The sequence below is a fragment of the Gracilinanus agilis genome, chromosome 1 (genome assembly GCF_016433145.1).
Source record: "Gracilinanus agilis isolate LMUSP501 chromosome 1, AgileGrace, whole genome shotgun sequence".
Taxonomy (NCBI): domain Eukaryota; kingdom Metazoa; phylum Chordata; class Mammalia; order Didelphimorphia; family Didelphidae; genus Gracilinanus; species Gracilinanus agilis.
This window is the reverse complement of record NC_058130.1, coordinates 83,833,303-83,849,519: the sequence shown is the minus strand read 5'-3', so window position 1 is coordinate 83,849,519 and position 16,217 is coordinate 83,833,303.

Genomic DNA, 16,217 nt, shown 5'->3' with positions numbered 1-16,217 from the left:
GACCTCGTGGATCAGTAAATCTAACTCCTACCCAAACCATGAATCCTTTTTATCAAATATCTGCATGTGATCAACTATTTTCTGCTTGGGACAGTTATAATTGTTGAGAAGGTCATTCCTATATTGACCCCAAACATGACTTCCTTTAACTAGCAAATTTATTTGTTTTACTTTTTCACTCTGGAGTTACAAAGAATGTCAAATCCTGTTTCCACAATCCCTTAAATTATTTGAACACAGCTATCATATCTTCCATAAAATCCTTTATCATCTAAACATTCCCATTTTCTTCAGGTTCCCCTCATATGGGCATGGTTTCAAGATCCATCATGATCCTAGTCACATTCCAGTTTGCCAATGTTGCCTTTAAAACATGGTTCCCAGAGACAAATAGAGTACTCCCCATACACTCCAAACAATACAGAAGAGCTCAGAAAAACAGGTTGGGTCCTAGATTTCAAGCTGGCAAAGATCTTAGAGATTATCTAGACCAACTTTCTCGGGTACGTGCTTCTCAGATTCTGTATCTTATTAATGCAACCTACTTCAATATTCTCTTTTGTGGCAATCATATCACATTGCTGATGCTTCTCAAGTTTCAGGCAAATAAACTCTGCGAAGTATTACCTCTCCAGTCACCCTCTCAAGTCATATAGGCTGATCCTATATGTACACGGTAAAGTTTTAATTGAAACACAGGATTTTACTTTTATCTCTCTCTCTCTCTCTCTCTCTCTCTCTCTGTGTGTGTGTGTGTGTGTGTGTGTGTGTGTGTGCATTGTTTATATTCATTTTTTAAAGACTAGTTTTCCTTTCTAACTCAGGTAGGAAGCTGGGGCCGTTCATGAGCATGATCCCACTCTGATCATCATAGGAATTTTTTTCCTATTTTTTTTTCCTTTTTTTCCCTGTTTTTTTCCTATTCTCCCATCCCAGGGGAACCTAGTAGTTCCTCATTCCCAGGTGCTTATCAAAGTAGAGCCTAACTGGTACAGACACCTGATTGGCTTAGCTCATAAGAGCTTAGAACTCCTTAACCTCAACAGATCCACCAGCTGCTTTCCCATTATCAGGGACTATAGGAATTTACCACTGACCTGGCTTTAAATTTCATCTTGTTTGATTTCATCCATCATTTCAGGCTACATCCATCTCCTCTATTTATTTTTTCCTGCCCCCCTTCCTATTTAGATATAAGTGGACATAGGCACAAAGGTGTGGATTATAGCTAGAAGGAGATTCTAAGTAAACCTTGGTTCTAGTTGGAGATAGAGATAGTTGTACTAAGAAATCCTAAGAAGTCCTCATCTTAGACAGGCAGGCATCTCAAAAGCAAGGCTATGACATGCATAATTTTCCACCTGTCCTCTTCCTGCCCTTGATATAATTTGTCAACAATTTAAAAAAATTAAAAATAAAAAAAAAATTAGAATGTACTTTTTTGGATTAGGAATTTTAAAAAGAGAGATTTGAAGGGCAGCTGGGTAGCTCAGTGGATTGAGAGTCAAGGCCTAGAGACTGAGGTCCTAGGTTCAAAGCCAGCCTCAGATACTTCCCAGCTGTGTGACCCTGGGCAAGTCACTTGACCCCCATTGCCCACCCTTGCCATTCTTCCACCTAGGAGCCAATACACAGAAGTTAAGAATTTTTTTTAAAAAAGAGAGAGATTTGTTTTCACCAAATATTGATAGGTTCTCCCAGAGGTCCAATCAGGAATATGAAGGGTTTGAGAATAACAATGTCTCTTGTAGTCTGTCTCAAGAATATTTAATCACAAATTTCTATGAAATGAATTCTTCTTTTCAAAATGTGCTAAAACTTCATAATATTTAAGAAGTTGAATTAAACATAGAAATCCACAATTTAAAATAGATTGTATCTTCTGTGTAGGTGCTATGGTACAATGTGAGAGTTGATCGCTTTGACTTCCATTTTTGGGTAACTTTGAATGACCTTAGTTGGAGGTTGTAATATAATTCTGAGATGGGGTTTTGATCAGACGAGTTCTGCAATAATTAAGTCTAGTCATGCTGAAGGTATACTCATTCCTTGCTTGACAGGAATATCAGACTCAGCACCTATTTTGGCAACAGGGATTATATTCATGCTGTAAAAACTGCAGACAGTATAACTCTTCTCACAAATAGGACATACAATTAAAAATGGCGCCTGTTCTGGGGAAAAATAAATGACTATTTTGGGATATATTGACATTATCTTATGTCAGTTATTACTTTCTGGAATCCTTTTGCAAAACAGTTGTCCATCTGATCTCTAAGCAAAACCTAAGTCCTGAATAGAAGCTGTTGTATTTTGGATAGCTTGGGTGGACATTGTAAAACATATGGTAGAACAAAATCATCTCCTAGCTCTACCTCATCAGAGACTAAGTCATTTGATGAACATATGGATTTATTGGACACACATCTCACCAGTCCGAGCTCTCAGAGATTTGAATTTCATGCAAAATCAACAATCTTGTGAGGATTTTTGCTGCATATAGCTGGGACATCTGTTTCAATACTAGTATTTTAGATACCAAAAATGAGAATCTTTCAGATTTCTAAAATGACATTTAAAGACACGTTGTACATGGAGTTCACTATGAAGTTTCCTAAATAGCCCTCCTCTGTTGAATTAAGTTGGATATTTAGAATAGGTCAAGAGAAGATGGTAGACAGTACGACAAAGTGACTATGGGTTGCAGGGATTAAAGGAGCATCATTTCTGTCCTTAACTCTCAGGCATCATCGGTGCCAAAAGACTCAGCCAAACCCAGACAATCCGTGCTCTGCATTGTCTGTCCAGGCTGAACTCTTTTTTAGGCTGCAGGGGAGTGAAGGAGATGTGGAGGGGGGCGCAGTGTCATACAAGTGAGCAGAGTGCAGGAAATGGGCCACCTTGAAAGCATCTAGCATGCTAGAATCCATCAAAACAAAGGCCAGGTACTGTCATAGGAGTTTATATCATCTGGCATGAAGTGATATTGTTTATGTATGACAAGAAAATACTGAAATTGTATAGAAAGATGCCTCAGGACGCTTGCCTCTATTACTTACTGGATGATCTTTCAAGTCCCATATAGCTTTGAGACTGACCCTGTAGGAGAATTTTTAGACATATTCAAGTGGTACATTTATGGCTTTGCTTTTCTTTGCAGATAATAAAAGAACAAAAATCACAATTGAAAATTGAAAACAGAGTATTTTAAAGTGAGAATTAAAAATTAAAGAAACAAGAAAACCAAATGGGAAAGCATTTTTAAGTGCTTACTATATGGCAAACACTGTGCTAACAATGGAAATATGATGGCAGTCCCTGCTTTTTCTCCCAGATATCCCATTTAATCAGAGGTCCAGGTTAGCCATCTCTTCATTTTCTACCTAGCTGCATTCCTCTTAAATTCATCATCACACATTATATTCTTTCCTTTCTCTTCATCCTCCATTCTTGTTAGCTTCTTGTGGATATGTATTCCCCCCATCACTAGACTGCAAACTCACTGAGGACAGGAACTTTCTTTCTCTTTCATATTTTTATCTTCAGTGATTAGAATACGGTAGATGCTTGTTGTTGTTGTTCATTCATTTCTATCATGGCTAATACTTCATGTGATCCTGCAGACCTCTGTCCATGGAGTTTTCTTGGCAAAGATACTGGAATGGTTTGCCATTTTCTTCTCAGTGGCAAACAGAGATTGAGTGACACGGTCATGACGTTTCTGAGGTGGATTTGAACTCAAGTGTTTCTGACTTCAAGTCAGTGTTATATCTATTATGCCACCTAGTTACCCCTAATTGGTTCTTGGTAAAAATTATTAATTAACTGCTTTCAAGGAGTTCACATTCTAATTAGGAGATTCCATACTTTTTGGAGAGCTTGACTGCAGAGCATGTGGAAAGGATTGGCAGTCATAAGGGTGCAGTGTCTGGGCAGACGACAAAGCCAAGAAGTCCTTATATGTAATGGCAAATCAGGTGGCAATGACCAGGGATAAGAGAGACATAACAGCAGGGCAGGTGGACCTTTCAGGACAAAGGCAGGGCAGCTAGTAAAGCCCAGTTGTCCACCATCTTACCAGAAGGATTATAATTGCTAACTCCTTGTTTATCTATTTGCCTTGCAATGCCAACTGCCTCTAATTTCCTCTCCCCTCATTTTGTTCCTCAGATACCTATGGTTTCCCATTGTCACACCTATTCTAGGTCTTCTCTTTCTCAACATAGCCTAAGTTTCTACCATTCCCTAAATGCAAATGTCTGTATTCTATCTATTTCTATAGGGGTTGCTCCCATCCAAGTGACAGTCACTGCTGGATTTCAGCAGAGTCAAAATCATCATGGTTCTACCTGAGGTTAAATAGGGTCAGTGTTATGAAGAATATAAGCATGACTTGAAAAGCCAGATCTGGTTGGCAATGGCAGAACACTGGAGATCCAAGGGATTGAGACAGGTTGCTAGAATAAAAGATCCAGGACCAAAGAATTTGTACTAACATTGGGAGTTCAGATGCCCCCAAAATAGGAAATGTGAGGTGACTAACTCAACGAGCTTCCCTAAAGTTTTAGTCTTTTGATTACGAACATTTGTGTTCTCTCTCCCTTTGAACAGAAAGCTGACCCTAGTTGTTCAGATTGTAAGACACCAGAGCTTGTGTGGCCAAAGATTAGGGCTATTTGGAAGGGATTTGGACCTGGTCTCCAGCTAAGCAGGAGTCATCAAACAGCTCATCTAAATCTAGGTATGAATGTCCACCAAGACTAGCAAGAAGAATCAAATGGGCATTTTAGATCTAGAAAGGCATTATACCAAGTATAATGAGGTAACAGCAGGCAAGGAGGCAATAGATACTGTATTTTCAGGCAGCCGAGGTCTAAAACCCTGAAGGTCAAGTGTCAGAGATCTGGAAGACAGTTATCATGCCCTCTTTAAGACAGGTCTTGTCCAGAGTAAATCTTTCAACCAATTTCCAAATAATTAAGTCATTTTTCTTTGGATGATCTCAGACCATTTAAGTCTTTCCTGTTTATCTTTAAATTGGATGTGAATATTATAGGCACTGTCTGATTGGGAAACAGCATAATAGAACAATAAATTAAATTGTTTTGTATACTATGTTTCTATTAATTCAATCTAAAGATCCCACTGGTTTCTTTCTTAAACCATATTATATTGTTGACCAATACTGAGCTTTAGATCAGTTAAAATTGTTCATTCCATTTTGTTGGCCTTGAGTAAGTCGATGGTCAAGTCAACAAGCATTTATTAAGCCCTTACTATATGTCAGACATTTTTCCAAGTACTGGTAATAAAAATGCAAGCAGAAAGAGTAACAGTCCTCTCTTCAGGGAACTTCCATTCTATTAGGGAAAGGACAACATATTGGGTAGAAGGGGAAGTCAATATTATAACTTGGAGAAGGTCATCCCAGTGTCTTCCTTAGAAATGGAGGTTCAAGAAAAATCCAGTCAATGAGAAAGAGAGACTTCAAGGATAGAGGTGATTTCCATTAAATGAGGTCCAAGACTGGAGTGAGCTTTCAAGGTAGAGTAATGGTCTGGAAATGAAAGCCTCTCATCTACTGAAAAATGGGAATAAGACTCATTTTCCATTTTACAAATTCTATGGTTCAGTCTTGCTATTCCTCATACACAATATTTTGTCCAAGTCTTTTTACATGCCTCTGCACAGGCTTGTCCCCTACACTTGGAATGTTGAATCCTTTCTTCCCTCTTAGGGTTCTTGTGTTCCTTGAAAAAGCAGCTCAAATGTTGTCTCCTTTTCTACCAGCAATGAGGTCCTTTCCACCTTCATCCTGCCCAAGTTAGTTTGGATTTATTTTTTTATATTATTCATATATCCTTATTTGTGCACATGTTTTTTTCCCAATAGAACATAAGTCCTTTGAGGACAGAAACTATTTCCTTTTTGACTTTTGCACAGTATCTAGCACATAATCAGGACCTCTTTCTATCTAGGTTACGAAGTGACTACAGTGCTGGATTTAGAATCAGGAAGATCCAAATTCAACTCTTCATATATTCAGTAGCTGTGTGACACTGGGCAAGTCACTTATTCTTTCTCAAACTCAGTTTTCTCATCTCTAAGATGAGGATAACACCTATTTCCCAGGATCCAATGAAAAAACATATGTGAAGCATATTTATAGTGCTATACAAATGTGAGCTCTTACTCTTACTTAATAAAATCCTTATGGATTGACTGATATAATTAACTGCCTTCATGGATGGTTATAAGAAAGCACTTTACCAGTATTTCAGTGCTTTAGAAATATGAATTATTATCACATTTTCAAGACCTCAGTCTTAGCCCAGAAGGATAAAATCCAAATGATGTAAACTTGTGATAGGTTAGAAGAGAGGAATCTCAAACGATCTAAGAGTTGTCCCTTGGAAGAAGCAGGTCAATATGGATTATTCTTCCCACATCCTGGTAGGAAGAAGACACAAACCTCCCTCTTCTGTTATTGCCTGGTAGCCTAAACACATAGGAAACAGCAGCTTGGCTCCCTGTTCAAGAAAGTCCTAGAGCTCAGCACCCTTTGTCTTTTCAACTTGAGACTTCTAAGAAAAATGTGACTGTCAGTGACACAGAGCAAAGATGCTCTTGGAGGTGACATCTCTGTCATTAATTAAGTGAATAATTGTTTTCATCAGCTAATCCTGGGGAGGCTTGATTTTTCCAAAGTGAACATTTAAAGGCAATAGGTCAATAGTCCTGAACACAGCATCTTTTCCCAGTTAAGCCATAGCACTGACTGAATCCATTTTGCAAACCAGAAAATGCTATTCTGAATTTTGTTTCCCCTCTACATTTATAAACCCTGCGTCATCAAGAAAAATGTTCTTAGCTCCAAACTGAGGGCTTTGTTACTGTCCATTATTTTGCTACCAAATAACCATAGAACATGAATACTCAAAATTATGTAAGTGCTTTGAAAATAAGGGTTATTTTCTGATGGTGATTTGAAACTCTAACAAAGACTACCTTATGCTGACCTGTGTTAATTACATAGTTAGAATGAATGAAATATTCATGAGTGATACTGTTTTTTTCCTAGAAAGCTTACATACTGTTATTAAAATCAAATTTTTTTCCCTATACATCTAGTTGTCCAATTAACACAAGCTGGATTCTTGTTGCCTTAGAAACCACTTTTCCTTTGTCACATCAGTGTAAATCAACCTGGATGCTTCTACTAGCAAATTCTAGATCCAAAGTCCAAGCAATGGAGGACAAGGCTTTTGAAATTACTGAGTATATCTATTTTATCCAGGTCGTGCTTCTGGAATTTGCTTTCTCCCCTGGTTAGTAAAAGGCCTGGTAATTCAGTGTGCAGTGTACTATACAAGGACCATCTGTTCTGTCAAGTTTCTGTATCACTCCTGATGGGAAAGGGATTAATTCAAAGTTTGGGATAATGTCTAATTTAAATTCAGGTTTGTTTTACCCTTTATCTAGAAACCTAGATAAGGATTATGTTCTATCACTCACCTTTGGTCTGGCCATTGTTCCCTTCTTGCTCTCTGAAATGAGAAATTCTTTATTCATACTGCTGCCAGAGGGATCTACCTTGGGCACAGACCAGATCTTCTCATACTTTTGCTCAGAAACTACTAAAAGCTCCTCATTGTCTAATCAATAAAAGTTTTAATTCTGAACTTGGGATTTAACACCCTCGATAACCTGGCTGCACCCACTTTTCCAGTCTTCAGGTACCCTTTGTTCTAAGAAATGAGAATATTCCCTGTTTTACAATATTATTCTATGCTTTTGAAGTCTCTCTGATTTTTGCTAATATTCCTTCTTGAATGATTCTTTGATTAATCTCTATAACTGAAATCTACTTCTTCCACATCTACCTTTTGAAATCTTCTTGAGAACAATGATTGTTCCTTTGCCCCCTTCTATACCCTGAACCTAGCCCAGCATCATAGAAGGGACTTAAAATGCTTGCTGAATTGTTATTGAAAGAACCAGCTGTAACACTACCTCCTTCAGGAAACCTTTCTTGGTCCTCACAAATAGCAATTTCCTTCTTCAGAACTCTTTTTGAACCCAGCTGAAAGACTCACACCTTCACATACTAAAAATCTAATGATTCCCAAAAGATTTGTTGAAAGGAATCAGAAAATATAGAATTTTTAGTTTTAGTTTTAGAGATATTAAGATAGATGAATTTCACCAATATGGGCAGGATTTCTCTTTAATAAAATTTCATAATTAAGGGCAACTAGGTGGCTCAGTGAATAGAGAGCCAGGTTTGGAGCCAGGAGGTCCTGGATTCAAATTTGACCTCGGATACTTCCTAGATGTGGGAACATGGAAAAATCACTTCACCCCAATTGCCTATCTCTTATTGCTCTTCTGCCTTGGAGCCAATACTTACTATTTATTCTAAGACAGAAGGTAAGGGTTTAAAATATAAATGAAATAAAATAAAATTTCATAGTAGGAACTTTATTAATTTGGATTACTTTGGCAAGGACAGTCTCCATTATGAGTGAATAGTCTGAACTCTAGAACATTTTTTATAGAAAAGAACTTTTGTTATTTTAAATCCAAACTAAGTAGTGTGGTCATAAGACAGCCATCATTGTATAATCATCCATATAATTATCAGAATAACCCATAATTAGACTATCAGTTTTATTTCCTTAAAACAGTTGATTCTATTTAAGTAGTAGTAAAAATAACAGCTCACTTTTACATAACACTTTAAGGTTTATAGAATACTTTAAAAATACTTTCCTTCTGTCAGTTTAAATTTCTAAGACAGAAAAGCAGCAAGGGCTAGGCAAAAGGTGTTAAGTGACTTGTCCAGGATCATACAACTATGAAGTATCTTAGGCCATATTTTAATCCAGGTCCTCCCAACATTAGGTATGGCATCATATCCTCTGTGCCACTTACCTACTGTCCAGAGTACTTTTCTTTACAGGTCTGTGAGATGGGTACCTGCAAGTATTTTTTTCCCTTACGCAGTTGAAGAAATTTAGGCTCAAATGAAGAGACTTGGCAATGGTAACCCAAACAGTGGGCATCAGAGGCAGGAATTAACTTGAAGTCGTTAACTCCAAGAGTAGCATTTAATTAAATTAAACCATTCCCCCTGAAATTGTATTTTCTGTTGCCCTCCTGCCTCTGTTTCTGACTTTCTGGACTTTCCCATCATGTTATATCAACTATTTTCTTTCAACAAAAGTTTCTTTAGAACTGGGGGTCTCCTTACCCTGAAATATCCACTATTCTGTGTCCTTTTCCTCTTAAATCAGTCAAATATCATGCTTGCCTTCATCTCCAATAGGTAAGTTTCTCTTTGGGGCCTCATTATGAGGAAAGGGCCAAGCAGACAGCCTTCATTACTTTCCTAGCTCTCTTTTTCACTTTCTAGATTTTAATATCATGGCCTTGTAAACACTCTCTTCTGTCTTTTCAGGTCTCTTTTAAGTATTGTCTTTTCTTATCAGAATGTAAACTCCTTGAGAGTGGGGACTTTTCTTTTTTTTTTTTTTTTTGCCCCTAAACACTTATTGTCTTTCCTTGCCTCTATTTTCTTTGTATATCTTTTTTTTTCCATAAAGGGTATTCTAGTTCTTGACTGAATAATTCAAAATTATACAGTCTCTTATTTTTACTTCATTACCATTGCCTAAATTAAAATCAACAATCCAAAGAATTATATACATCCACTTGCCATGGATTTATATTGTAAGCAATTACATTTAGTTTCAGTTAACGATATTTTGAAAACAAAACTAGTTACTGATAAAGTAAGACATTAATGTGCAGAGAATCCACTGATCATTTTGACCTGAAAACTGAAGTTATTAACTTTAGAGAGAATCAGTTCTAATATCTCAAATTGATGAGGATTATCATTTAATATTATTCTAAATATTTTTGGACACCATCTCTGGCATTTGGTTGGGATATAAGGTATTTATTTTTCTTTTTACATTATCTAGATTTTCCTCTTGAATATCATCTTTTCCACCCTTTCCAGAGAACAATTTCTATAATAACAAATTTTTAAAAAAAGAAAAGAAAGAGATTAAAAAATTAGCAATAAATAAATACCAACAAATACACTAAAAAATCTGCCACCACATTCAATGTTCCTCATTTGTGAACTCTCTGCAAAAGAACTGAGGAGGTAGCTTTCATATCTTTCACAGAGGCAGTTTTTCATAGCTCTATTATAATTTTTACTCTGTCTCTCTGTCTCTTTCTCTCTCTCTCTCTCTCTCCAGCTTACCCGGTCAGTTTACTAGTCTCTATATACAACATCCCATTTCTATCTGTCTGTCTGTCTGTCTGTCTGTCTTTCAGCTCACCTGATCAGCTTACTGGTCTCTACATACAACATTCCATCTTCCACAGAGATATCATTTGCACAGGCTTTCTCCCATGGCTGAAATTCACTCCCTTATCACGTTGACTCTTAGAATTCCTAAATCAAATACCACTTCCTAAACAGAATCTTTCCTAGTGTTCTCAGTGGTTAATTCCCTTCCTTCTGGAATTATGTTACTTGTAGGGTTTTTTTTTGTGCCTGACTTGGGATACAACAAGCTCATGCCAGTCTCATCAGCCTCAGTCAAACACACTGTACATTGACAACACAATGGTGCCATTTTGGTCCTCTTTAAAGTCAAAGGGCAACAATCAATCAGCGCTGTCTATGCTCTCCATTAACTGATATTATTCCATCTTCTCTGCATCTCCCCACCTACATTAGCCTGTAAGATCCTGGAAGAAGGGGGCTGTTCTTTGTTGTTTTTTTTTTTTTGTCATCTCCAGCTATGCTATAATATCACAGGCAATTAATCCCAGTTTATAGAATGAATAGATGTTCTTGAAATCCCCATCTCTAAGTGACTAGCCTTTTGATATAGAATATATTGTTGGGATGTGCCCCCAGGGTGGATAATTCTTTCTAAATATTACATACTAAAGTAAAATACTGTGAATATATCACCAAAGGCACGCCTTCTCTTTCATCACAATTATATAAAGAAAGGCCTACCTATTCTCTTCTAACACTCTAAACCACCTCCAGAAGGATGTCTGTGAATAGCCCTTAAAAACGGTGGAAATGTAGGGTCTTTGTGCGAGCTGTCAATTGCCAAAGCGATGGAGTTGTATTCAAGTGGGGAGTGAGTGGAGCTCTACAATAGAGATACACTTGACTCCCTTTCCAAGTGCAATCTTATTGTACTTCAAGTTGAGTACAGTTCAATCTCAACTGACATTCTCTGAGGCCTTGGGTTTATGCCTAGAAGACTTGAAAATAACTCAGTAGCCCCTGAAAAATTTATCACAAACAATTCCTCATGAATTTTGCAAAAGGATAAAAGGGATGCTAATGTTTCTTGGAATCTGTCATTGCTTGCTCAAGCTCGATGAATGTATATAGGATTAATGAATTGAAAGCATTACCTGCAGCTGTGAAGACACTGTTTTTAGGCTGACCATTTAAGCCTGTTGAGAGGATCTAAATCTTTTTCAGGTCATTCTAGAGAAAATGTAGTTGAAAGAAGGATGGGGAGGGGGCAGCAAATCAATCTAATATAGAAGTAAGGCACTAGAAAAGAGGGAATAAAATACTGCCTTGAAAAGAGGCTAGAATTTTAAATAACTGATCAGTTGTTTGAAAAATGGAAAAGTGGATGATGATTCTGAGCCTTAGATACACTCTTCTAATGAGAATAACAACAATAGAAATCATAATAATGTGTCCACCTTTAACTAAAAGGAATCCACATTTAACTAAATAAATTTCTTTTTTTTTAGACCCTTACCTTCCACCTTAGAATCAATACTATGTATTGGTTCCATGGCAGAAGAGCAGTAAGGGATAGGTAATGGGCGTTAAGTGACTTCCCAAGGGTTGCCCAGCTAGGAAGTGTCTTGAGCCAGATTTGAACCTAGGACCTCTAGGCTTGGCTTTCAATCCATTGAACTATCCAGCTGTCCCCTAAACTAAATAAATTTCTGATAATTTTTCTTATTTTTATTGCATATTGATTCTGGGTTTGTAAAGAAATAGTGAAATTATACATATATGTATGTACATATATGTATATAACTTTGTATACATGAAAGTGCTATATAAATTTCAATTTTCTTAAAATGCAGGTACTTATGGATATTTTTGGTTATGTTCTTTATGAGATAAAAAAATGGTACCTAGTAATTTCAGTGATCTAATCCAGTCCTATTAATACCTATGATTCCTGGCTAAAAGATCTGCAGATTTAAATGTACAGAAGGACCTTGTTTTATGCTATGAATATATTCTAAGACCTTTCAGACAAGCTAAAAATCATGCATAACAGGGAACCCTTTAATTTAGTAAGTATTTCTTATATGAACAAAACTAGACATTTTATGACTTTTCTTAGGCTTATCAGAGGTACTAGCATCACTCCTCATGTAGTTTGGGGCCATTATTAATTACTAAATAATGTTAATGAACCAAAGAGAAACATTGCTTTAACAAGAGAGAACTCCTGACAAAGACTGATACAAGAGCTAATTTTTGGTGCAAAAACAATGTAATGACTCACACTAATGCTTCTCAGAGTGAGAATGAATGGAATTGGGCAAACTGCTATTGAGACTTCTCACTACTTGGGGAAATAGTGTGGATTTACCAGGTATTTAAATTTTTAAATTTTACATATTTTTCTGCCTTAATTTTTTTTCAATTGCCAATTGTGTATGCCTGAATTCATGTTTGTTGAGTTCTTATCAAATGAGGTCCTACTATACATCAACTACTTCTTAAAAGAATTAGCCTAATCCTAGTTCTTACCACTTTTATTTAGCAAACTCTTCCTTTTTCTGGGAAAAAAAATGTGGATTTAGATTTGCTCTGTGTATAAAGGAGAGACTATGACTAGCCGATAGCAATTGAAATATGATGGTGGTTCATTTTAGGGATAAGCTTTCTAACAAATATTGAGAGGAGTGATTAGGAGTCATATTATTGAATTCAGTGTTAGAATGAACCATATATATATATATATATAATCTTTTGTCTCAACTCTATCCCCAAACCCCTAAATTTTACACATGAGGAAGATATAGGGGTTAAGTAACTTGTTTTAAGTTTATACATTATTTAAGTAGCAAAGCAAGGATTTGAACCCAGGTCTTTGGATGCCAAATTCAGTGTTGGTTTTTTTTTAAATTATACTTTGCTACTGTAAAAGAGACTTACATATCAGATATGTTTATGCCTTCCCTTATATAATCACTATCTTCTTTTCCGAGTCTAAGATTCAATGAATATTGCTCTTTACTGTTGCCCAATTACGTTGTTTGCAGAGAATGAAGAAGGCCTACTCATTCCTGGCTATTTTACCCATTTCTATTCCTAGAAACTTTGCAACTGAGTAAATCTCACTGAGAATCACTGACCATTGGTTTGCTCTTCCCTGTATTACTTATTTTGTTAGAGACTTTATTACTCTTCAGTTTAAAGCAGTGGTTCCCAAACTTTTTTGGCCTACCGCCCCCTTTCCAGAAACAATATTACTTAGCGCCCATGGAAATTATTTTTTTTTAATTTTAATAGCATTTAATAGGAAAGATAAATGCACCTGTGGCCATCACTGCTCTCCTGGATCACTGCAGCACCCACCAGGGGGCAGTGGTGCCCACTTTGGGAATCACTAGTTTAAAATATCTAACACTACCCTGTGAGTCTAACTCGATGCTTATTCCTTTCCCAACTCTTCTGTGCCTATTTTATTGTTGCCCCAAATCCTGGCATGGAGGTGAACCCTGAAAAACTGAATTTGATGATCAACCTGAGCGTAGAAAGATAGTTTCTAGACCTGAAATTGTACCATATCATACAAATAGGGTAACAAATCTGTCATTTCTCAAAGAAGAACCAAGAATCCAAGAGGCAACATTTAATAGTAATTGCCCTGTCCATTAGTCCATCAACAATAATTTATTAAGTGTTTGATAAATATCAAGCACTATGCTAGCCACTTAGGGATTCAAAGATAGATTTGAAATAGTTCCTGCCATCCAGGAGCTTACATAGGAGTAGTAGCAACCTTACATGGACACATGCAAAAGTGATGAAAGCTGTTTGGGGATGGGGAGATGGCACAAAGGATAGAGTACCAGACCTGGAGTCAGGAAGACCCGAGTTCAACTCTGGCCTCAGTGGCAGATCATTGGGCAAATCATTGAACCTTGTTGGCCTGAGTTTCCTCATCCGTAAAATGAGCTAGAAAAGGAAATGGCAAACCCATTCCAGTATCTTTGCCAAGAAAACCACAAAATGGGTCATAAAAGGTCAGATACAACTGAAAAATGAGTGAACAACAACAACAACAAACAACATGGAGTAGCCGCTAGTGGTCACCTTAGAAGTGTCCTCAATAGGATGGTGAAGGGTTTTGAGGTCATGCCATGAGAAGAGTCAGGAACAACTTCATGGAGAAGGTGGCATTTGTGGGAAAAAAAAGAGATTCTAAGAAGGAAAAGTGAAGAGGATTTGTGTGTATTCCAGGCATGAAGGGAAGCCAGTGCAACTGGCAACTGCAAGTCGGGAAGAACCTGAGTTGTGATGGGAAAAAAAAAAGCACTTTGAAACCTTAAAACAGCAGTAGTGAGAGGCTGCAGGGTGGAGCTTCAGCAGATGGCAGCCAAAAAGCTGAATTGCAGAAGCTGCTCACCCGCCAGAGAGACAGTAGAACAAACAGCAAGCTTCCAAGCTTCGAGTTGGGGCCCAGTGGAGAGGAGAGAGAGAATTCCTGGACCATGCCAAGAAACAGTGGGAGACAGATTTGAGAAACATCAGGGCAATAAGAGCCAGAAGATGGAGCCATGGCGACTGAGGCAGGACACATTTTCCACCCATTTTACAAGGAAGATGGCACTGATGTCGAAACCCTTCCTCACTCGTGGAATATGAGTTCTGAGATTTGTGCCACTCCCAACTGGAAGAAATTGTACTCAATTGTGTATTAAAGCAGAGTATGTATGAGTCCAGTGCTTGACTTTTTATTTAGCAGATGTTGTAAGACATATTGAAAAAAGTACCAGAGCTGGAATCAGAAGTCCACGTTTCAAATCATGGCGGCACTATGTACAGCCTGTGTGACATTGGACAAGCCTCTGACCTTCAGCATCCTTGTCTGTAAAGTAAAATATTTAGACTGGGTCAGGGACAGGTAAACTCTAGTCCAACAGGCCAAATCCTGCCTGCTTTTATATAGCCATGAGTTGTACATAAATTTTTATATTTTTAAGTAAAGTTTATCCCTGGACTACATGACCTCTGAAATCCCTTTTACATTTAAATCTATTATCTCAAGACTGATTGTTTATTTATTTCACCATCTTGATTTTGTCTCATTTAAATCCCTTTTCCCTCACCTTGGTAGTTTGTTATCCTTTGAAGGGGACCTAAGTGCTTTCACAGGTGATGACTTTTGACTCCTGCATAAATTAGATTTAATTGAGGCAGAGTGACACAAAGTTGTCAGCCAAACTCTCTCTTCCAGACTCATCAAAGTACAATGATAAGACAAAAGTCAAGATAACTTGTCAGGATGCAGTGGATGACTTTGACTTCTTCAATATCTGACCAAGCTCTAAGTCCTCCACAATTCCTGTTTTGGCCACCTTCGTGGCCTTTGGAACTAATTATTCTCATGCACCCACTCAGCCTGAGAAAGTCTTCACATGCCTGAGATAGACATCCCCCTGATTCACCTATAGGTTTGAGGCCTCTCAGTTACCCTTAATCTGGTTTAGCCCATTTGTACAGGCAGTTTCATTGGAGTGTGGCCACTGCGCATGTTACATGTTACATAGCTTCTGGGAGCCACAAGTGAGAGTTGGGTGGCAGATGGACATCAAAAGCAGATGAACAGCCCTGAAAAAGGCTCACACTAGAGGTCCTAGTTTTCCCTGGACACTCTGTCCAGCTATATGGTTTGTAAATAGAGCAGACACTGGATGGGGACTCAAGCCATAACTATCCTTCCTATATTATTTCCAAATAACAGGCTATTTTATTTTTTAAGTAAAGAAATTTACAAATAAAAATAATTTCTTAACATCCATTTCTTAAAAATGTTTGAATTCCAAATTCTCTCCCTTCTTCCCAACCTTCTTCTCTCCCTCCTTCCTCCCCCCTCTCCTCCCTGAGACTGTAAACA